We start from the raw sequence: 22600 nt of genomic DNA, 5'->3' as shown, positions 1-22600 counted from the left end.
GGAACTCAGAGATCATCTAGTTCCAAGCCCCTGCTGTCGGCTGGCTGCCACCCACTGGCTCAGGCTGCCCAGGGCCCCATCCAGCCTGGCCTTGGGCACTTCCAGGGATGGCACATCCACAGCTTCTCGGAGTTTTTTTTTCTTTTTTTTTTCTTTTCCTTCAAGAACTATACGATGAGCTGTACTCTTTGTTATTGAAAATATAAGCAACAAAACTAAAGAATAAGCCATCCTTCAATTGTAAGGAGTGTCTTGCAGTATGGTGTGGAGTTGTTTGTATGCTCTCACTAGTGCCCTGCCAGCAGTGAGCTGCCTCCTTTGCAGTCTAGTTGTTCCCACAAAAAGAAGCAGCTTTGTGGGTTCTTCATCTCTCAGCGTACTTGGAAGCAATGGGAATATGGGATTCCTTAAACTGCATTCTGGGACGGCAGAGCTGTTTCCATTGCAGCGAACTATGAGGCATGCTGTGACTGAACTATCCTACTTGTAAAAATGTATGTGCCTCTGTAAGACACTGGTTAGGGATGCTACATACTGATAGATGCCACTGGAGAAGGCCAACACTGGTGCTGTTTCACTTTAAGACTGCAAATGTGATTTCAAAAACTGCGTTGCAAGGGGTTGGGTGTATCAGAAGGGGAGTGCCTTGTTGGCAACAAAGATGGGAGGTGGCACTTGGGCAGGGCCAACAGAGCTGTGCTGGTGCTGTCTTCCATTGCTGGTTTGATTGCTGCACGCTGCAAGTGGATCTCATGAGGTTCAGAACAATACAGTCCTCTTAAGAACCTACTTATGATGAGAATTAGAGTGCAGGACAGCAAGCCTGGGCTAGAAGAGTTCTTCTAGTTTGCGCTAAACTACAGTAATTTTTTCTTGGTGCCACTCTGAGCATAGAGTCTCTCTCTGTCACTTCCTCAGTGATGTAGGATGAGCAGTCTGGGTGCCGTAAGACCCCTGACCAGGAACAGTGATGGACCTTCACGCTTCCATGCAATTTTCAAAAGCTTCAAATATCTGAGTCCTTGGACTTTATTACCTGGGGGATAAAGCCTGTAGACCCATTGAAACTGTTTCTGAACTTGTGTGTTCTTTACTTTGTGCAAAAATATACCATTTTCAGCATAAAGAATATGCACACTTATTGCTGAAGTGTCTTTTACAGCTTTTATTCTGTTTCTCTGTTTAGCAAGCTTCTTTAAATCTCTTAATCAGATTTCCATGAACATCCAGAAACTTTTCCTGCAAATTTAATGTCACATTCCTGCATTAACTGTGCTTCTCTTTTTATCACTGCTTGGGATTCATCTCTGTTTTTTTCACATCTCTCATATGTGTATATCTTAACGCCATCGATCAATCCTGGCTTGTCTTCCCAGGGATTTCCAGTGCCCGCTGTTCTGCCAGCTGTTAGAAACATTGGGAAGGACTTTGTCTCGGAGTCTGTTCACCATTATACAGCACAGGATGAGATTTTAAGCTGTCAAAGTCTATCTGATAGCACTTTCTGACTGCCTCTTTCAGTGATGCTGCCTAGTCACGGCTAATGGGCTCCTTAGTGAAAAACTGAAAAGGTAAATAGCAATGATGAGGTGTAACAGTTGGGTGCCTGAGCATCACAGCTAATGAAGCCTAATTTCATTAGCTGTCTGCTGGCCCCGAAATGCCCCTCTGCCAGCCCCCTGGAGGAAGCAGCGATCCTTGCAGCGGGCCCAGCACCTGGTAGTGGCCGCTGCCAAGTGGTGCTTTATGAGCGACTGCAGGGCCTCGTGCAAAATTAGCTAGCAACATTTCTCAGCAGCTGATTTGCACTAAATTTGTAAGAACATAATTATTTTTCCCTTTGAAATTTGGCTGGAACCAGTCAACAGACTTAAGATAATGTGATAAAATAAGCTTAATTTCCTCAGGGAGTCATCTGAGTAATTTAAAAAAGGTATTTTTTTCCCCATAGTTCTTAAATTGTGTAATTCAACACAAGTTACAGTGACAGCAAACATTTATAGTGCTTGAACATCTTAATTCATGGGTGTAATGAATAATTCCTCCTTAACAAGGGGATTTTGTCTCCTAAGTAGGTAGGTATGATCTATTGTCATTTTTTTTTATTCTTCTTGCTGTTTTCATTGCCAGTTCGAATAGCCAGTGACACAACTAACAGCAGGAGTGCCCTCTAATGTGGGTAGGAAGTGAGGTAGCCTCTAAGGGCTGAGGTATTGTTTAAAAAAATGAAAGAAATAAATCTGCATCCAGCCAAACACCTAATCCATCAGGATGAGGGTGTTGCTAATTTGCAGTGTACCACTGCAGCTAGTGTATATTTGAGATTTTTTTTTTCCCTTTACCTCATCTGTAGATAGAAATCTTAACTCTGGCTGCAGACAGCAAATGTTATCAGCAGAGCTGTGGGAAGCTTCAGCATCAGGCTGGGGTGTAAACCTTGAAGATCTGTACAGCTAAAACTTGAGAGGGAGAGGGAAGCCTTCCTGTAACATTTCTGTACTGTCTGATAGTCTGATAGAAAATGACATAACCTTCCTTTCATCATCCAAAGAAGTCAGCCACAATGAAAATGTTTCCCTAGCGGAGGTTGTTTTGCGAAAACAGACTGACAAAAAAAATTGCTTTCATGTATGTTTATCCTCTACCATATCCTGAGTGTCCTGATTTGCTCAGTTCAGTAATCTCAGGACTTATTCGTGCTACTTTATAGCCTAGGGTCACCTTACTTTATAACTAGCAGTTGCTTAGTTTTCATACAGCTATCTTCCTTCTTACCCATATGCTAGGCTTACACTCTCCCTCACCCCAACCCAAAACACAAACCCACCCATCACCCTGAGCCCTTGTGTTAAGTATAAAGCGTAAGAGTTGCAGCATTCAGATTCTTATCAGTTGCTTCATTTTTTTTTTTTTTCTAAGGGCTTTGGATCATGATTTCATTTCCACGTTAATGCAAACTCACTCCTTTCAGTTGAAGGCTGCACAAAAAACTTACTCTGTTGTAAGCTAGCTGTAGCTGTATGGTACGTTGTCAATATGGTAGTAGCCTATGTGAAAAGGCTTGCCTCATCTAGATTAAAAAAAAAAAAAAGAGTAACTTTATTGTGCTTCTTGATGCAATATATCATAGATTGCAAATCACACCTGAGTTTATTCATACTTGCTTGCCTTGTTAGCTGTATTGCCAGCGTATTCTGGAGTGCCCATGCCTGGAGATGCTTATGGTCTGCGGGCTCTCTGCCAGCGTTTACAAGATGTGATGTGAAGCCTAGCTTTTTGCATGGAGTCTGCAGTTAGTATATGACACGCTATTTGACCTTGTATGGCCTGTGGGCAAGTTAACCTCACTTGTTGTTTCTTTCTTCCTTGTGGATAAAGCTGTATTCATCTCCTGGGACATGAAGTCAGCTTCTGAAAGCTTACATTAACAGCCAGATCCAAGCTACAGTTGAAGTGGAACAAAATAATGTGTTTATGAACTACAGAGAACAGATATGAAGGGAGAAAAGAAACAGTTCAAATCGTTTCTCTGTTCTGGTTGGATAAACACACCTTAGCAGTCTTAGGGCCTCTGGGTTGACCCTCACTGAGCTGTAAGAGCACTAGTGAGTGCAGGGTAGCCATTAGGTAGCTATGTGAGCTTTTCTGAACGTTTCATTGTGAGCTAAGGCTATGGATACTTACCTGTACAGGGCAACAGAGCTTGAGCCTCAGAACTGGAACAGCTGGTACTGTGGCAGCTGCAAACAAATATTTAGGCCATTAGTTTTTAAACATCAACAGCAAAGAGGCTGTTTACTGAAGGGAAGGCACCTGAAAGACGCCACGAGAAAACTGTTCCTTATTTGCCCAAGAAGAGTGTCCTATGTCTCTTGAGAGCTGTCTGTGTGGCCACAGCTTTTTAAAGCAATTGTGTCTGCAGTAGTTAAGTTGCTTGTGTCTATTCTGTGTGAGTGTCTTCAGTCCAGTTTTGGTAGGGAGGGAGCTGCTTTGCCCTTAAGCAGGTTAACCCACATGGGCAGCCTGCAGTGGGTGTGCTTGTATAGTTCTTGGGTGGTCAGCACACAGGGAGCATCTGCAGCATGCAGTCTGTATAGAGTGGGCAGCATCTCAGCAGCTCCCACCCAGCTGGCTTGCTGGAGCAGGTGAGCCCTGCACTGCAGAAGTTTGAGATAGCTAGGAAGGCGTTAAGCTGCTCTCAGCTCTTGTTTTCTTACCGTCCCTCTGTGTCCTTTGAGTGATCTTCTCCTCTTGTGACTTCATAGAAGAATAACTCATCTTAGTCTTACTAGAGTCAGTGTGTCGAGGTGTGTTTGTTGTGTGAGTTTACGTTTTTTTGTTTGTTTCTTTCTTTCTTAGCAGTCACTTTAAATGATGCTTGACTTCATGCACAACTTACCTCAGTTTCATCTAACTCTCATGACTGCAGTTGAGGCTCTTTGGAGGGGTTTGACCTCCTTGCAAGCCTTTGTTTCCCTTTGGGTTGCAGAAAGCAACTTGTTCAGGTTTCAAAAATGTGATGCGGTTAAAGGGCTGTTAGTGATGAGCCAAAAGCCCATCCCTTTCTTCTTGTCTTTCAAGTCACTTGGCCTGGAGATACAGACTACGGCTCTCAGTGTCTGGTGGCATAATGACGTTTGGAAAGCCTTTACTAACTGACATAAGTTCAAGGGGATATGAAGCTCCTCTGTATTGCATTCAGATGAGCTAATGGTGCTTTGGAACACACTGGAAGTGAAGAGCAGATCTGGTTTTCTCACTGCGTAATGTACCCAGACAAGGGGGTAAGGGAGTGTAGGAAGGCTGCAGGATGTGTTGCAAAAAATGTATAAATTATCATTTAATTCTGCTTTGATACTTCTTATTAGTATTATTTTTGCACGTCATACACTAAATATATGGTAATTACATATTTGGAGACGAAATGTTTTTTAATATCCTGTCTGAAGTTCTCTTTGGAGAAAAAGAAAGAAGGCAATATTGTTAGCATCTTGCTGATTTGGTTTCAGATCTAGGAGTCAGGGATATTGCTGTAGTATCAAAGGTAAGACACGGTGTAGACAACAATGAAACAAAGCATTCAGGATTTTCACATTTGAGTTTCCTCTGGATGTTCCCTTTATGCAATAAAACCAAACAGAAATGGAAAGGTGTTTAAAACTTGATTAGCTACTGCAACATGACAATCCATGTTTATTAAAAGTATTTATGCCTGTGTTTCTGTTTAAGCATGAGATCACAGTGATTCCACTTGATATTTTTGTCAGAGACATAATATTTTGTTCAGTACTTTTGTTTCATTTTAAGCAAGACTCAATTTTCCATCGCATGATCTAATTTTCCATTAGGCAGAACTTGAAGTGTGTTCAAAATTATTTCTATTTAAAATAAACTCTGCTTTCCTATAAATCGCGAAGGGACAAAAATAGGGTAGCATCTACTTCACAAGGTCATCGCCTGCTTTATAAAACCCTGGGACAGCACATCTTCCTTACTTTTCTGTTGTGCTTTACTGTCACTTGTGCAGACTCATAGGTGAAGTCAGGCATTTCCAATGGCACAGGTGGCAAAGTCATCGATGACACATTGTCGGCATGCCGACGGCTGCGGTGTTCATTGGCTGCCCTTGGAGAAAGCAAGCTAGCTCCTACAGTTGCATTGCAGAACTGCAGCTCAGCAGCTTTCTGATAATAAATAAAGGAAAAAATAACCAAATTTTTCTTCGGTCCCACCAAGAAGGTCTTTATATGTTTGTAACTGAACCTTTAAAAGCTTGAGGGAAAAAATAGACATGCTGGAGAAATAGCTATGCTGCCTGTGTTACATTTTTGTGTATAATAGATGTGTCTAGCATCATTATTCTTCTTTCTTCTTTAGTGTAGTACAGCATTTTTGGTTTTGCTGTTGTAGCTATCACATAAACTTTACAGAAAAATGCCTGTGCTGCAGTGTTATTGAGGCAGATCTGTGCTGACCTGTTAATTTTTGCATTACTGAAGACTGCATTCAGTATTTCTCTTAACCGTAAGAAATCACCAGGCGGCCTTGCCATAGCTCATTATTCTTTATAGTACGGTAGCAAAGATTTAACTCCACTGATAGAGTGAATGCTGGAAATAGGTTCGAGTAGTGAATTGATAAAGCTTACTTGGGGTAAGAGATTCGTCTTTCTTGTAATGAGGTAAGTGCAATTTCCTGGTTTTGCATATCTAATTTTTGCTTTGTTTGTCTGGATTGAATTTGTGACCACGATGAGAGGGAGTGTGTGTTAAGTAAACTGTTAATAATGAGTAGGTAGAAAAGCATATAATTAATGAGGGGAAAATCAGAGTTTCGGTAGTACTGAGCCTTGCATATAATTGTTTACTCCAGGATACAGAGATACAAGAAGTAAATAAGCATTTGAATCTTCACTGCCTTGGCTTAGCAGGCACTAGAAATCCTTTTCTGGGGTCTAGAGGGGAAAAATTCTGGATGTTGATTAAAAAAAACCCGTGCCTTTTTGGTGGTTGGCCTGCTAGTTCCTGGTGTTCTTGGCTGACAGCAGTTGGGAGCCTGTAGGTGATGCACCAGAGCCAGTGAATGGCGTGTGCTGCTCTGGCTCTCTGTGAAGTGACAAGGTACCTGAGAACGTGGGTGGATTTCTCTCCTGCTGCTTGTGGTGCTTTGCTGGAAGGCTTCCTCCTGAGGAGGGGCAACTCCAGGGCTCCTCTCTGCAGGCCACACCATACCTGTGTCCAGCCCTACCGCGCTTGGCAGGAGCTTCTGGGCTGTGGCCATCCCATGAAATGCCACAGGGCTTTGCTGCCCCTAGTCCAGATGTGCTGGTTGGAAGGGGGACATTTCTGTCATTCCTTCGTCACAGACATCCTTGTGGCTTGGCCTAGGAGCTGCACATCCATCTCTTGAGGCTTCCCAGAGTACCGTGCAAATCTGGTATTAACTACAATAAGGTCCTTTTAGCCCAAGTACTGTGTTTTTTGTGTTTTTTCTTCATTTTGGACATAATTCTCATTAGTGTCGATGAAAAGAAAGCACGAGAATTGACAGGATACCAGCTCTGACCTAAGTCTATGTCATGCATTTATGAATACATAAGGAAAGTAATGTGCTCCACTTTATAAGCATATATAAAATATATGCAGAGTACATGGAGATTTATTTTTAAAGTGAAGAAAGGCATCGAGTGAATAAAATATGCCTATTTGCCTCTGATAGTAAATTCTGTAAATGACTTTCTCTGAACTGAATTGCATTAGTTGATATCATGTTACCTAATAATCTGTTCTCCCTTGGTAGAAATCATATCATAAAATCTCAAATTGGTATAATTTGATAGTCCTGAACCAGAAATAAATTAAAACTGACAAATCTGTCATAAGCTGTAAGTTTTAATAGAAGCCTAATCTAAGCTTTCATGACTTTGTCAAAACCAATAATGTACAGCAGCAAGTTCTGGAAGTGGCTGTATCGTAATGCAGAATCGCAAAGGTTAACAGATTTTTAAGAGCCAGCTGTTAGGTAGTGTGCATTTTAAGATGTCTTTAACAGAGGGCATATTTTGGTTGAGAAATGCTGTTTGCTAACGTTTGTCGGAAAATAATGTTCTTCTTCCACCAATTCCATAAAATAATTCCCTTGTTGAAATACGGTATTGAATACTTAAGTGATGACTGGATAGAATTTTGGCCGGAAGCAAGTAACGACCATATTGAGTTTCCTTCCTTCAAATGTCTGTTGCACTCAGCGTGACGTGCTCTGTGCCTCATATTTGAGAGGCTTTGCTAAAATGCAGTAGTCCTAAAACACGTTTGGGAAGCCTGAGTGAATTCCCAAGATTTTAATCCATCATCCTCGATCTTTCCTCTCTGTACATGCTATTTTCAACTCTCTCCCAGGTGACGGCAGAGTTCCTTTCTTCTTTTCCCTGTGTGCCTGTAGAATTTATTTCTGATTAAATGCCAGTGCACCTTCATAATAGATCAGGCAGAAAAAATGTAGTTTTAGCCAAACGAGACTTTAAATGCTGCACTAGAATTCTTGTTTCATAGATGATGTGCATACAAAATTAAAGGCGTTTGTGACTGACTATATATAGACACTGGGGATATCGCAGCTTTGTAGCAATCAGATTAACAGAAGAATTTCTGTAAAAAGAATGCTGTGGAATTATGAAAATTTCTTAAGAACCCTTCTTAAAATTCAGTACAAACTATTTGACTTCAGGGAGGATTACATGAAGTAAAAAAAAAAATGAACTGTCCTAATAAAGAATATTCTGCAGTTTGTTTATGTATTCCATTGGGAGTTACCTCAAAAGAGAAAGTAAAAGATTTTTCCAAGGAGAACTGAGAGAGAAAGCTCGGGTTGCAACATGATTCAAGAAGTGTGGTCGGGGGTGTGAGGGAAGTAATAACTGAAGTTTGGTACCAGCTAAGGTTGACATCATCCCCTAATTACAGTGCAAGTGTTGTTGGTATTTGGCTTGTCTAAGTAGGTCACTCTGAAAGTAATGCCTCCCATTTATTTCCATGGAAGATAAAACAGATACAAAGAGCACAATAACACTATTTGATAGAGCAAATTCTCAGCTATATAACAGTATTTTTCAGCGTAGTCACCACCACCGTTAGCTGTGCAGTTTCCAACAAGAGCCTGCATGCTGTGTGTGTAAACATCTGTACCAGCGGAGGTGCCCCACTGTTGCTGTCACTGCTGCCGAAACGTACCACCCACTGCCTCACTGTGCTTACATCCATTCTTTTGTCTCCATAAATGTTCAGCAAGCATCAATGAATGTCAGCGGGTGCTATTTATTGGTGGGAAGGTTCAACCTATACTGCCGTACCAACATCTGCCTCTGACATCATGGGCCAACATAATAAAATAGGAGGCCCTCGTACATGTGAGGAATTCTTAAGACAATCCTGATGACACACTACAAAACATATATTTATATATTATGATTTTATCTGTGAATGATCAACAACCATTTGCATATTTGTATTAAATTAAAAAAAGTAAAATTGAAGTAGTAAAAATTAACACCAGTAGAAAAGTTTAAAAATGGTCAAACTTTTCCTCTAATACAAAAAAAATCAAACAGCACCGCAAAAGCTCTTCTGCATCTTAAGGGAGCAGTGTTCCCTCAGTTCTTTGAACAGCTTAACTTTCTGGACGTTTGAATAGCATGTAATTACTAAATTTGCTTATGTATTACACTCTATAATGTAGAATGAACTATGGTCATCTCAATTTCCAAACCAATCTGGGCTTCTTGGAAAGCAAGTCATATTGTGTATTTAGGAGATCTACCTCTGAATGTTGACTGGATGCGTATTGTATAAGATGACTGCAAGCATTTCTTCTCCCTCTCTCCTACAGTAATTATTCAGAGAACTTTTAACAGTGATCCATTTGCTTAAGGTAATTCAGAGCAGACGGAGTTATCTCCGTCTTTGCAAAGGTCACTTCAGATCTGGGTAAGATTCTGTTATGAAAAGAGGTGCTGTTGTGTCAATGTGTGGTTTTTTTTTCTTCCAGTTGATGTTTGACCTGAAGCCCTCTAATTTTTAAAGAAAATGTCTGAATTTCTTCTGGTAGAAGACTGCCATATTAAAACTGACACGCATTTTTTTTTCTTTTTTGTGGTGGTAGCCGCAACCTGATGTAGTACTACAAAATGTATTTCCCTGTTGATTATAGTAAAAAACAAAAAACAAACAAACAACAACAACAACAACAACAAAACAAAAACACCACCTCCATATTTTAAAATAATAGGTTATTTTTTCCATCTCTTCAAAAAAAGAAATACACATCTTATATTCTTCAACTCTAATCATTCTCCTTTTTGTTTTTTCACCTTTTACTTCAAATGGACCAAAGGCTACAGTGTAGCTATCAAAAAAAAAAATCTAGGAAGAAACATGTATGCATCGATTTATTTCTTTGTTTTTTAAAGGTATTTCTTCTGCACAGCTAGGGATAAATTCTGGACTTGAGGAGGAAATTTAAATTCTGATGAATTTAACTGCCTTTAGTTGCTTCTGCATTAGGGAGAGGAGGATGCCAATGGCAGCTGTGCCTGGGGTTCTGCTTCCACTTTGCCAGGGTCTGTCAGCTGTGCTGCCTGAAGGCTGCGTGCCCTGGCCCTGGCTCAGGGATACCTCCTAGCAGGTTTCTGAGCACCTCTTTGTCAGATGGACACCATATGGTTGTCTAATACAATATGCCTGCTGCTTTACTTCTCGTGCAACTGGTAAAGGGTCTGCTAGGATGTCATTATGTTGCATTGGCACCACTGCTGGTGAGTAAGGCTGAAACCAGCATGAAGGTCACTCCTGACAAGTAGGATTTGCTGATGCATCTTTTATGAAATCTTAAATGAGAATGCTTCAGCTCGATATATCTGCTTATTTCCATTTCTTTTGGTAGCTCAAATCTGAATTGTTTCACGTCTATTCTATGTATGCTATATTTTCTAATAGCTGATATTGTTCAAACAGGGTACTGAGCCCTGCAACCCCTGCTGATGAAAAATTTACAAGGAATTTGATGCAGTGGCATCAGGAAGTGCTGGTGGGGAAGAGTGAGGGAGGCTGCTTCCTGCTCTGCTCTGCGGGGCTTTGGCCAGATGAGGCTATGAAGAAAGGCAAGGTCTGAGAGCAAAGAGAATAGGAAGAGCCTGAGGTTCTTTCCAGATGTTCTGCACTTAAAATTGGTTTTCATTTTAGTTAAGAAATACCAGGACTTAAAAACTGCTATTTTTTTTTAAGCAGAACTTGAGCTCCCTGTATAGATGGGATCAATGTGTTAGAGCTAGAGTTTCTTTTTTAATTCAAGCAGTTACCCTTGGATAACAGAAAGCAACAGAAAAGCTTGTTTTAGAATTAACTGATGTAACATGCATTGCATATGCTAGGTCCCTTGCTACTTGCCTCTCAATTTCACTCCGCTCTCCCATGTCTCCCCTGCCTGCAGCCATGGGAGAGATGTCTTGGAGCAGCGTAGGAGCTGCACGTGTATCGTGTGGTGGGTTGGTGACAGTGCAGCGGCCGAGCTGCTGTGCTTCTTCCTCCTGCCTGGCTGTCGGTATCCCAAGGATGACGCAGTAGCTGTTCCTCTTGTTTTGATGGTGCTTGGCTTTGATGGAGCAGTGGTACAGGCTGCCCAGAGAGGCTTTTCTCTTCCTTGGACATCTTCAAAAATCACCTAGACTTCTTGCCTGGCACCCTGCTCTGGGTGGCCCTGCTTGAGCAGAGGTTGGGCCAGGTGGACCCAGGGTTCCTGCCAGCCTCAGACGTTCTGCGATTCTGGTTTTGTTACCATAAAACACACTGTAAGTAAAGTTTCACCTCCCTGGGTGCTAAGGAGGAGGAAGGGAAGATGTTGCGTATACTGGCTGTGGTTATTTCACTGCAGCCAGTGACACCAGTCTACTGCCAAGAGTCTTGAGGGACAACCTGGCTCTGTCTATTTTTAAAAGGGCACTGACAACTATTTGCTCTGAAAATGCAGACACCAGTCCTAGTGTCAGTAGAAGTAAGAATTAAAGGCAGAACAGATGTTTTCTTAGTAATAAATTCATAGGGATTTTTTCTTAAACACGTTAATTTAGTCAGATGATTAGTGAAACAAACTGTAAAATTGATGTATGTCAGACATCTGGCTCATGTTTAACTTTTAGTTTACAGTTGGTATTTTAATGCATGACAGCAAATAGGTGATCATGATTGAGAAGCTTTCCAAAACATCAGCAAAAATTACATGTTTCTGAAACTGTAAAGGTAAGGGAATGACTTATTTATCATAATTGATGTTTTCTCCAACTCTTTAATGATCATTTCTAAAACAGATACTTTGCATTTTATTTCAGGCTTGTAAATCTGGTAATTGTGAAGAAGGAAGTTAAAGACTGAAGTGGAAAGGGATGTGAGCAGCAATGGGCTGCTTGATATTTCCCGTGTTTCACTCTTCAAGAGCTTGTGAAATTCAGTGAAAATGTTGTAGAAATTCGTTTGGCTTTTGTCACCTGCTATGATTATGGAAGATTTGGTGAAAGTCATAATGTCAGTGATGAATCTGCTTTTGTGTGTTTTGGGTTTTTTTTTTTTAATATAATGATTAACGTTTTCCATTTGACTTTGGCATGACAGACTTTAGGGTAACTTGCATGAGCTGTAATCTTCACTTTGAGTTTTGCAATGTTTGAGAAGAGTTTTAGTAACCAGGGAGGGAGATATCAGAAGTCTGCAGAAGGCTGAGATCACTTTGCGTCTTCTGAGAACATCGAAATAGGATGACTTTTTAAAAACTTCATCAATTGTCAGTTCTGAAGACTGAAAGTGATTTAAAGACTATTCTTAATTACCTAACAGTATTTCCAATTATCTTTAGGCTCTTTTAATGGGAGTTGTCAAACATGCTTAGAAAAGCACTGTCGCAAAGAATATATCAAGATAGAACTCTTGATGTGACTCCAAGGGTGTGTTTCTGTGCATGTCAACTGGGTTTCTACATAGAGTGTTTTGGATGAAAGCTCAGCATATGATTAGATTATGAACAGTAACATTTATTAAGCAGTATCTGATATGGTTTTGAAGCCTAACTGTTAAAAAAGCATTAATGAATTTTGTATAGTCTAATAGTGGTCCAAGTAAGATACAGATACTAACAACAGAATAAGAAAAGCAGATTTGCTTCAGAACTGGAAATCTTTACAGATCTTAATGCAACCAGAAAACTGAACAGGACTCTGACAAGCAATGTTCTGGAACTTCATTTGGTGAAACATGTAACGTGAAAATGTAACTGAAAAATCCCAGCAATCCTTCTCGTCAATACACAGTTATTAAATAAAAGAAATAACTAACTGTCCCAGGATAAAGAACTAGAGCAAATATAAGTCTGATCTATTAAAAAGTGTTCCCTGAATATTATTGATGAATGTTGTGAGTAAATAACCTAGAAAAAATGAGTTTTAAACTCCATTAGTATAAAACAAATTATGCAGTTTTTTGATGCGCTCGGTGATTTAGAGCTGCAGCAACCGATGACCTCACTGTAACTTTTTAAAAAATAAATGTAAAATCATAGTATCATTTGAGTTGGAAGGGACCTTTAAAGGTCACCTAGCCAAAGCCCCCTGCAATGAACAGGGACAACTGCAGCTACATCAGGTTGCTCAGAACCCTCCCAGCCTGACCTTGAATCTCTCCAGGGATGGGGCATCCCCTGCATCTCTGGGCAACCTGTTCCAGTGCCTCACCACCCTTATTATAAAAAACTTTTTCCTTATATCGAAACTAAATCTCTCCTCTTCTAGTTTGAAACCATTTCTTCTTGCCCCATCACAACAGATTCTGCTAAAGAATCTGTCCCCTTCTTTCTTCTAGCCCACCTATATAGAATCAGAGAATGCCCAGCTCACCCTGCACTTGCTCCATCCTGGGAGTTACGTGGCAGGGTCCCTCACTTATCCCATGTGCTGCTTAGGGAGCTTTGGCACACAATATGGGGCTGCAGATTGCCTCTCTTGGAGACAGAACTTCCACACTGCTACATCAGGGGATCCAGTCCAGGCCTCTGTTAAGCGCTCCTTGATTTTTAAATGGAAGTAGTGCCATTTCTTTCATTAGGTCTTTAAATGAGTCTGAGAGAGTCATAGTTAATGAATTATTTGCTGAAGAAGCAGCCTTACCACAGCAGTTCTACACACCTTTCTGCAAAGCTGCTCTAAAGGGTGAAGCAATTGTCTTTAGGATTAATCGCTTTCTGCCTTTATTCTGGTAAACCAGGATGTTAAGGTCACTGACAGTTGCCTTTAACATTTTAGCAGAACCAACCCGCATGTTATCCCAAAGTTACACAGTGAATTGATAAATTCATGTGCTGTGTGTAGATAGCAATTTTATATTAAATTTGTCACAATTTTTCATTTTTGTCTTAACAACAGAAAACTCTGATACACTGACTGCTTTGGAAAGATTTCTCCCATTTTAATGTCTGCTACACTTGCATCTGCTGGCAAGTGTCCCCAGGAAAAGGAGAGAGTTAGGAAAAGTCTAATTGTGATGTTTCCACAATGTGACAAGAAATCAGAACTTATATGGATGCTGGGCCTCTGCACGGAGCAGTGGGCAAATAGACAGGCACTAGTATTGGGCTTAGCACTGATGGAAAAACTGAGAGAAAATTTTACCTACCCATGGAATATAACATGAGCCAATCTTTTTAGCATAACTTAGAGGACAGAAACAATCAGCATCCAAGTATAATTCTGTTGCACTCAGTCTGTTGGCTGCTTGATTCTGTGTAGTTCTCAGCTGTTCTGAGGAAATGATGGCAAATGGATACTGCTAATCAGAGTAACTTTTGCTGTTTGATTGGCTCGTTCTTTATCCTTTCCTCATTACATGAGAAACAGTGCTTTTCATATTTGTTATTTTCCCCCGGTCTCCTAGGTTAAGCAACCAAATAATAGAAGTTTTTGGATCCTTTGAGCCGCACTGCTTTAGACTCCTTGTTACCTTATCTAGAAGGACTTCCAGTGCCAGTTTTGTGATTTGGGAGACTCTTGGCAAACCCAAAGTGGAATTTGGATGTCAGTTTTTTTGGTTCTGGATGTTATAACACCACATATGGGTGATACTGATGATGTTTAATGGTCTTCACTGAAATAATATGAGTTCTACTCATTATACTAGAATTTAGTCTTAGAGCAAAATTGGTTATGTGGATAATGTTTATCACAACGAAATCTGTCCAGTTTTGGCTCAAGTTGAGAACAATGCCCAACTATTCAGAGTCAAAACATAATGGGTACTGAATACAGCAGGTAATAGCTGACTATGCAGAAGGCAAAGCTGAGGAAGCAGAGATTCTTTTTTTTTTTTTTTTTTAAATGAACAAATAGCTCCTGCTCCACCCAGCCTTCACTGCCTGGGTGCTGGACAAAGTTCTCTTCACTCTCAAGGAGTCTCTCCTTCTTAAAGTTGTCTCCACTTTTCACAAATTCATTTTACAATGCTTTGTTAAGGATAAAAACAGCACAACTTGCATCATTTTGTATCAGTCTCACATAGGTTATTCCATGCATTCTAATTTCTGGTGAATCAGTGTTAGAGGGTGGACTGCAGTCACGTTTCAAAGTAATGATGTTCTTGTAGTAACTGGGCTGGGAAAATCAAGAAGGGTCTGAGGGGAGCTAGGATTTATCTTGTGTTGTTTGAATCAGAAGGCACTAGTGGGCTGTGATTCAAATACCTTTTATTCACACTTGTGTCTGACAGAATCGAAAATAGAAACTGTCGGCTTCCTGATTGTCTGATTATGTAAAACCATCAGTAAAACTAAAACAAAATAGGTATGATGGGATTATTTATGTGCATATATTTTGCTGGAGGATATTTTTATAAGAGAAGATGTTCACTTTCAGCTTTAGATCGTAGTGTTTTGGAGGCTGAGCAAGAAAAATGCTGACAGTTTCTCAAACATAACTCATATTTTTGATGCTGTTGCAGATTACAGTGGTCATTTTGGAGGCTGATCAAAATCCTTACAAATGAAATGGTTCTTAAACTAAGAAAAACAACCAGGTATCCTTGGCAAAATGAGTGCAGGAATATTTTCAGCCTGTTGCTTAAATGAAACCTAAAAAATGCATCTTGGGATATCCTCCACTGAAGGAATATTTGGTTTGGGATCATCTCTAGTCTGTCTCTGCAAAATATATATTAGAAAAGACTTGTACTGTTAGGGAGGCACAAGTCTGTGCCGCTGTTGTTAACCTACGGGGCTGTGGCCTACAGGTTCCAGTCCAACAGATGAAGAATTAATTATGAGGCTGATAATTATTGCTGTGTAGTGTTAATGTGCATTGGGAGAAGAGTGTTTATTGTTATTTAGAATAACTGTGAATTGCCAGTCAGGAATATTTTTCTACTTAGCGTATGAAAGGGAAACTTTGCTTTTGCTATCTGATACTTTATGTAGAGTGATTAAATGATTTCTCTAGCGTACAACCTTTAAAATTCTTCTATGTCTGTGTAAATGTAACTTAAGAAAAAAGACTGTCAGTTCTTATTTATTTATTTGTCTGAAACACCTTTATTTTAAAAAAACAGCAACAAGTTTTAAAAATTATACTTGGGGAAATAAAGTGCATTTAAGCGCCACATGTAGAAGCTCTCCAACCATCAAAAATAAGGATAAAAACGTTTCAAATGTTGAAGTTGTTCTGCTTATTAGAAATACTCTTATCAATGACATTTTAACTCAGGCACCCCATAACAAAAATACTTGTTAATAAACTCAGATTGGTACTTGATATGCACTGTTCTTACTGTTGAATTATTGATGACAGACCTGATTTAGATTAGTCTGTGGTAAAACAGCCTTGTTTTAGTTTCTGTAAAAATGATGGAAAGGAAAAAAACTTCAACATTTCAGTACAAAACAAGTTTCACCCATACTGAGTAAATTTGCCTAGGGATGGCTATTGAGAGTGAATTTTACTCCCTCTTTATGAAAGCCAAGTGAATGATTGGGAGCCTGACTCAGCTGACGCAGCCCCTTTTTCAGTAGAGCTGCAGTGCTGTTGTCCTCGTCGGGTTTGGGTTCTTGCCTGGGAAACAGCCCAGTTCCCCTGGGCTGCCTTCAGTACCAAGGCACTGGGCGCCTACCTCCTCAGGAAACGTTGTTTCTGAACACTGAGCCTGAAAGACCCAATGCCACTGGCTCGTTCATGACAGCTATGCTTCTATGTGCTACTCTAAGGAGCTGCTTTTGTGAAACTTCAAGAGTATGACCACGCAATTCCCAAGAAGTTCATACCAGTTTTGGACTTAAGACATGGGGTTGTTGTTCAAGGACTTTGGTGAATGAAATAATCAATGTGATGGACTGAGATGACGCTGAGACATACAAGTTTTTCACTGGAAAAAAACCAAAAACAACAACAACAAAAAACCCTAAAGCCCTTCCTCCCGCCAAAAAATAAAAATCCAACAGAAGCCCTGAAATTCAAAACCAGCCCTGCAGTGAGTTAACAGAATTTATTTCTTCAGTTTTGATGACAGATTTTAATAATCTTCTCTGTTTTCTTTCAAGCTAATAGATTTTAGTAAATATTTTGTGTGTGGAAAAATCATAAATCTTCAGCTTTGACTGTTTTACTCTCGAGTCTCTCACTCGAGGCTGAAGAGTCGAGACTCAAAGCAGCAGCTCAGCCATCTCCAAGGCAGTGTAGTATCCGTGAAAGTGCTGCCTTGCCCTCAAAGTTATTTCTTACAGTACAAGGATACCAAGTTCTCTTTTAATGTGCTTTAATGCCCCGGTTGCTAGTGATCTTAACAGAATTAGTTGGCCACATTCTGTGATTTTTCTTAATGTCTGTAGGGAAAAAACAGGCCATGTAAGAAAAAGAATAATAAGCAGACTCCATGATTATGATTTTTTTTTCCTCATCAAAAGTACTAAAGAAGTTTCACATGAGAACCTCAGGAAATCATAATTCAGCTGTTACACTGTGCAAGCTGTAGCTGAATAAACAATGGGCTTTTCTGCAGACCTTTCTGTACTGAAGTGGCTGTTAAGTAAGATGCCATCCAAAACAGGTTTAGAGTTTTACGTTTATTGCTAGTCTGTTCACTGGCTGAATGATGAAGATTTGGGATTAACCTTTGCAAAGAATCCAGTGCATTAACTTTCTACTCTGCCAACAGAATTCAGCAGCAGACTCCTCTCTTGCTTGAATTAAAGAAGTAATGTTATTTATTGACACCAGTGGTTAATTATTATGCACGTGCCTGGAAGAGGGACAACTCAGGTTACTGAATGAATGTATTACTTTCAGAAGGTGAATCCATGTTATAGTGTATGCAGCAATGCTCTGTATCAGTAAAAGTGTGATTTTCACAGTTTCAGAGTGGAGAGCATGGCATGCTATTGATTGAAATAAGTTTCTTTTTCCAGGAGGCTGAAAGTCAGGATGAATTGCTCCTTCTCAAGCACTGTTTGTTGTCAGCTACTCTTGTAAGCCCAGCTGCAGTCAGTTCTGTTTTCCTGCAAAACCGAGTGGGAAGACAGAAGAAGTGAAAACATGGCAAATGTAGAACATATGACAGCTGTTTTGTAAGAAATTAGCATTTATTACATTCACCTTTGAAACACTTACAAGCAGGCTTTGACTGAAAGTTGGGATAGTTCAGAGTAACAGCAGAGCAAAATGTTTTTTGCTTGTCTTGTGCTCACAGTTTGGTGCGTCCATAAGCCTTGTAGACAGGTAGGACTTCATGAACCTGTAGACTTAGACAGTCTTCTGTGGCAATGCTATGCACATAAAAGTGCTGGAAATAGGATATTATTATTTAACTTTTCTCAGGTGACAACTGATAGAATGTGAGGAAGTGGTCTCAAGTTGCAGCAGAGGAGGTTTACATTGGATATTAGGAAGAAGTCCTTCGTTGACAGTGGTGAAGCACTGGAAAGGCATGTCCAGGGAAGAAGTGCAGTCCCCGTCCCTGGAGGTGCTTGAGAGACATGTGGACATGGAACTAAGGGACGTGGTTTGGTGGTAGAATGTCATAGGCCACGCTGAATATTGGACTTGCTGATCTAAAAGGTCTTTTCCAACCTAGATGATTCTTGATTCTATTATCCTTACTTTTGTAATCAAAAAAGTGTTTATTTTACAGAAACACCTTTTAAATGGAAACAGCAATACTACTTTTTAACAACTTTACCCAAAATGACGCCTTCTCAAACAAACTGTAATATGTCAATTTGTAAATTCATTTTTACAAAAATCAATTTAATTTTCAAATTGCACTTCTGATGTTCAAAGGGGATATTAGGGCACAATTTGGTAAATGTATTGTTGTTCTTTATCACTCATCTATGCATTTTCTAGAGAAGAGCAAGTACTCTCTGTTTCCTAGAATGTCGTTAGCTTCTGGATTTCTTCAAAACCAGAATTGAGTTTCCTGTTATGACTGGCATTTGTCTGTGCAATTTTTGTTTGATAGAGGTTTGAGAGGGGCATGGAGCATTTGTTTCTTTGTGAGACAATGCACATCGAGACTTGCAAGAAGTAAAAGTTAACTGTGATATTTTTCAACAGAATAATTCAGATTTATTCTTTTTCCTTGTTTAACTTATAAATCAACTGTTCAAAATTTTGCTGCTCAAAAATTCTCTCTGTAGAGAACACTAATTTGCAAGCAGCATCAGTAATTTAGCAGCATACATTTCATGGTTGGCAGAGCTGGTGCGACTCCAGAGGAATATTTGTACCCTTCTATAGTTATTTCTCCACATGTTCGTTTTGTAATCAATGAAATATCACAGCAGGCGCATCAGATACACTTAATAAGACAGCAGTATCTTTCACCACTTAATTTTTTTTTCCTCAATGTCTACTGCTGTTGTTGTGTAGAGTGGAGAATTCCAGCTTTCTATTCTTTGTAAAACTGAGACTAGATGCAATTGTTGTTACTGAGGTAGGAGAGTTCAGTTGCACTGTTCTTAACCACGTGTGATATTGCCAAGCTCAAGCATTCAGAACATTGCAATGTATTGTAAAATTCATCCGATATTTGAAATTTATCTTCTACTTTGAGTGCAAACATTGATCATCAGCCTTTTTTATGACCATGTAAATTAAAACTTCAGGGTCACCTGATCCAGTAAGAAATTTACTTGTAGTGAAATTATCAGAATTATCTAAAATACTAAGGCAGAATATCCTTGGATAACCCCCATGAAGTATACATACATGCAGCACATTTCAGTTCATGTAATAATGAAAGAAACTGAGAACACATAATGCAGTGCATTGAATTCTCCCTCCATTTAGTTAAAGACATTATGTTTCTAGGAACTAGTTTTCAGAAGACTAAATGCTCCCAAGAGTGGATTCATATGTATAATTTTAAATACAAAACAACATGAATGTTGTTGTGGTACTCAGGTGCACTAATGAGAACATGTTGGAAGAGAAGAATGGAACAGTATTCCCCCCAAAAACCTTTTTAGCGCAGAAGAATTTCATGCACAGATGCTGCAGAACCCAATGGAGCTGCTGCACCCTTAGGAACTCCTCAGGGCTGTAGTGAGGCACTGCATTAAAAAGCTGGCTGTTTCCTTGGCTCTTGCAATCTAGAAAGTCATGGAGAGAGGTGCTGTGGGGCTTCGGATAGTTTTAATGTGTGCTTATGTGAGCAAGTGGTATCTGGAGAGCATTTGTAGCTCTTGCTGGCCAATTCATTAGTAGTCCCTGTACAGGCAAAATCGTTAGTAACTCTAGACTAAAGGGAACTTCTTGGCCATTGGAAGGACTAACCCCTATGCTTAGGGTCTGCAAGGAAAGTTAATATCCTCATTGGAAAAAGAAGGGACATTTCAAGAGTCTAATAGGTCATTTGATAAGGGGAGGATAGGAATGCCTACTAACAACACAAGTGCCTCTCGCTGTATTATTCATTTCATTGCAGCTCTGATGAAGTAGTTATGCTGATATATATTATCCTAAAGGTTGACTGTGGACATTTAATTGACTGTCTCCAAGGACACACGTTTTTTTTGTTTTTTGTTTTTTGCTTCTTGTTCAAAAAAAAAAAAGGGGGGGGGGGTTTATGGCTGATATTGTGAACTGAAGAAGGATGAACCCTGAAAATTGGCAGCTCTCTTAGTCTGTGTCATCATTTGTTGATAATTAGGGAATGCAATAAAAAGTGCGTATTAATGTTTAGTTGAAGAAGATTCATGTGAACTCCAGCTGTGACCATAAAAATCAGCTTTTTTTCTGAGGGAAATAAAAGCCATGGCTCCCTATGGTCTCATTTGATTTCTTTATTCAGCAGCCACCCATATGCTAGCATACATCTGCATAGCCTTTTGAATACTTACAGAATAGAATATGCAGTGCTCCATTTTTTTTTATATAAAATATTGACAAAGTTGTGCACTGTAAGACTGCTTATGCTTCAAATTTTTTAAATAACCATCATGTTTTCAGAGTTATTTTGGTGGTTGGAACAATTGTACATAAGCAAATGTACAGCAGATGGCACTGTGCTGTAACCATAGAAAGAGTTTAGGAGTACAGAAATTGTATTAGTTTAGAGTTTGCACATTTGGCTTGAATTCATATGTTCTCATAAGGAGTGAAAGAAGATTAGACGACTGACATGTTTTAAAGCAGACTCACGTAAACTGGAGTAGCATATACGTCAAATAAGCATTGTGGTTCTGGAGCAATGAAGTTCAGTGTTGTGTTTCCACTGATCCTTTTGCTTTCATTCAGATTATAGGGCTAAAAGCCTGAAAGTTTAGGTGTTACTGAAAAACAGCAGAAGTAAGGTCAAGCAACGCACACAGCTTTCTTCCTCTATGCCGAAGCAGATCAGAGAGCAAAGAAACTGTAATCCTGTGAATTTCCACATGAGCTTCTTCAGCTGTGCAGGAATAGCCAGGAGATAATGTGGAAAATTTATTTCAAATGGTTAAAAATTGTGCTAAAACAACCTTGAGCATGCAGTTCTGATTTTTTTCCCCTTTTTCTTCTACTTCAGCTATTAAAAAAATCACAGAAGTAGCTTTGTAACATCACTGAGCAACCCTATACTTACACATGTATAAATGTTAGTCCAGTGTCATGACAACATGTGAAAGATAAATGTTTTCTCATGTGAAATTTTCAATATCTTGCCACTTATCCAGAAAGGAGCAAAAAAAACTGCAAAGACTTAAAATCACAGAATCATCTTGGTTGGAAAAGACCTTAAAGATCAGGAAGCACAATGGTCACCATAACCTACCATGTCCCATCACCAAACCATGTTCCTTAGGGCCATATCCCCATGTCTCTTAAATGCTTCCAGGTATGGGGACGGCACTGCTTCCCCCAGACAGCCCATTGCAATGCCTCACCACCTTCTCTATGGAGGAATTGCCCCTAATATGTAATCTAAACCTCCCCTGGCACCGCGTGAGACCATTTACTCACATCCTATCACTTGTCACTTGAGCAAAGAAACTGACACCTTCCTCTCTGCGGCCTCCTTTCAGTAGCTGTAGACAGTGCTGAGGTCTTCTTTTCTCCTTCCTCTTGTGCAGAACAGCCAACTCTCATTCCTGCAGTTGCTCCACTTTAGCCTTGTTCTCTTGTCCCTTCACCAGTCTCATCGCTCTTCTCTGCATGTGCTCAAGCAACTCAGTATCATTCTTATAGTGATGGGCCTCAAACTGAATACAGTACTTGAGGTGTAGTCTCACCAGTGCTGTGAACAAGGGGACAATCACTCCCCTAGCCCTGCTGGCCACACGATTTCTGATGCAGGCTGGGCTGCTGTTGGCCTTCTTGGCCACCTGGGCACACTGCTGGCTCATGTTCAGCTGGCTGTTGACCAGCACCCCCATGTCCTTTTCTGCTGGACTTTGAAGTAGTTTCTGATGATGCTACCAATAAAACAAGGCACTGCAATGTTTGCTGCTAGTAATTTCTATGCGAGTCCCAGTAGAAACTCGTGTTATGCATGGAATTACTTCTACCTGGTAGTCAGAAAGTCATGGCCCATGCTGGAGAAAAAAATTAAAA

At 39.9% G+C, this 22600-nt stretch overlaps 1 protein-coding gene and 1 long non-coding RNA gene across 8 annotated transcripts in view; one reads left to right on the top strand and one right to left on the bottom strand.

Moving 5' to 3' along the window:
- The window catches only part of GRIP1 (glutamate receptor interacting protein 1), a 303721-nt gene that overhangs the window by 36892 nt on the left and 244229 nt on the right, over nucleotides 1-22600 (top strand). The window lies entirely within an intron of this gene.
- LOC110392768 lies at nucleotides 1158-4246 on the bottom strand. 2 transcript variants are annotated; one of them, XR_002434604.1, is made up of 5 exons: nucleotides 4218-4246; nucleotides 3685-3740; nucleotides 2996-3070; nucleotides 2343-2459; nucleotides 1158-1404 (listed from the first exon to the last, which is right to left on the bottom strand). It is a non-coding gene; the product is annotated as an uncharacterized LOC110392768 (long non-coding RNA). The 2 variants fall into 2 exon arrangements; XR_002434603.1 differs by lacking the exon at nucleotides 2343-2459.

This window comes from Numida meleagris, chromosome 1, assembly GCF_002078875.1.
Source record: "Numida meleagris isolate 19003 breed g44 Domestic line chromosome 1, NumMel1.0, whole genome shotgun sequence".
Classification (NCBI taxonomy): Eukaryota; Metazoa; Chordata; class Aves; order Galliformes; family Numididae; genus Numida; species Numida meleagris.
Note: the sequence above shows the minus strand (reverse complement) of the source record. Positions and strands in the feature narration are given on the sequence as shown.